Source organism: Belonocnema kinseyi, chromosome 3 (genome assembly GCF_010883055.1).
Source record: "Belonocnema kinseyi isolate 2016_QV_RU_SX_M_011 chromosome 3, B_treatae_v1, whole genome shotgun sequence".
Classification (NCBI taxonomy): domain Eukaryota; kingdom Metazoa; phylum Arthropoda; class Insecta; order Hymenoptera; family Cynipidae; genus Belonocnema; species Belonocnema kinseyi.
The window spans coordinates 24,975,023-24,976,572 of record NC_046659.1 but is presented as its reverse complement, the minus strand read 5'-3'; positions in this window follow the sequence as shown (position 1 = coordinate 24,976,572).

The following is a 1,550-nucleotide window of genomic DNA, read 5'->3' as shown; positions in this document are numbered from 1 at the left end:
CCCTGGAAGCTCGCTCATTTTAGGAATTAATATCACTACTGTTACTATTGTTTATCCTACGTAATGCGAAAGAGTAGAATATAAGTAGTAGTTAAGTTAGACATGGAATTGTAAATATATGTACAGGGAGCGGAGGCCCTCAAACCCATAAAAGGGAGAGATTAAATACATACATACATTTGACTACAGTAATTTAATGAGATTTTAAAGGCTTTGAAATATTTCATGGTATTTTTTAAATTTCAAGGAATTTTCAAGAGCTCTAAAATTTATTTAATGATTTCAACAGATTGTCAATATTTGACGATGTTTTCAAAAGATGTCAAGGAATTTTCACCTTATTTTTATAATTTTCAGGAATTTCAAAGAATTTTAAAGAAGTACTTTAAAAATCTTAAGTAAGAGATCAAGGTAGGTCCAAATATTTTGAAAGTATTGCAATATTTGAGAGTATTTCAAAATGTTGCAAGGAATCTTCAATTTATTACGCTAATTTAATATGAGTATTTGAAAGATTTATTATATTTTAGGATATTTGAGCAGATTCCAAGGAATTCTCAATTGATTTGAATAATGTAGTATCAGATTGTAAAAGATTTGAAATATTTTAGTGTTCTTTTTAATTTTCAAGGAATTTTTAAGAGATTTCAGAAGATTTGAAAGGCTTTTAAATATTTGAGGATGTTTCAAAAGATGTCAATGAATTTTCAATTCATTTTTATAATTTAAAGGAATTTCAAAGAATTTGAACAATTATAGCAGGGTTGTTTTAAAAAACTCTAAAGTACCTTATATATCTGGAAAAGATGTCAATGTGTTTCAAAATATTTTGAAGGTTTCGAAATACTTAAAGAGTATTTTGAAAGGTTCCAATGAATTCTCAATTGATTACAGTAATTTAATATGGGATTTCAAAGGATTTGATATATCTTAAGATATTTTAATAGATTTCAAGGAATTTTCCATTGATTTTAATAATTTAGTATGAGATTTTAAAGGATTTAAAATATTTTAGGGTTTAGAAATTCCAAAGAATTTTAATTATTTTCAACTTTTCAGGTTGAAATTGGAACTGCTTTGTTAAAAATGTAGTTTTTTTTGGTTGATGATGTATCAATTTAGTTGAAAAAATTTGTTTTCTGAAAATTTAACCATTTGTAGAAAATTTTTATTTGTTTTTTTTTTAATTAATTTCTTTTAACTACAAGAAAAGAATTCTTTTTTGTCGAAAAATTAACTGTGATTAAACATTAATTTTTGTATAGAAAATTAGACTTGGTGGAAAATGAATTTATTTGTGCAAAGTTCATGTATTTTATTAAAGATTCCGTTTTTTTAGTATACGATTCAGCCTTTTGGATAAAAATTTAAATTTTTGTTTAAAAATTTAGCTATTTTGTTGAAAACAATTTCAACATTTTTTTTTTAATTTATGTATTTTATTTAAAATCTTTTTTTTCAGAAAACTAATTGTTTTAGTTGAAAGTTGAAATATTTATTTTTAAAAATAGTCATTAATATTAATATAATATTTTATAATTATAATATTA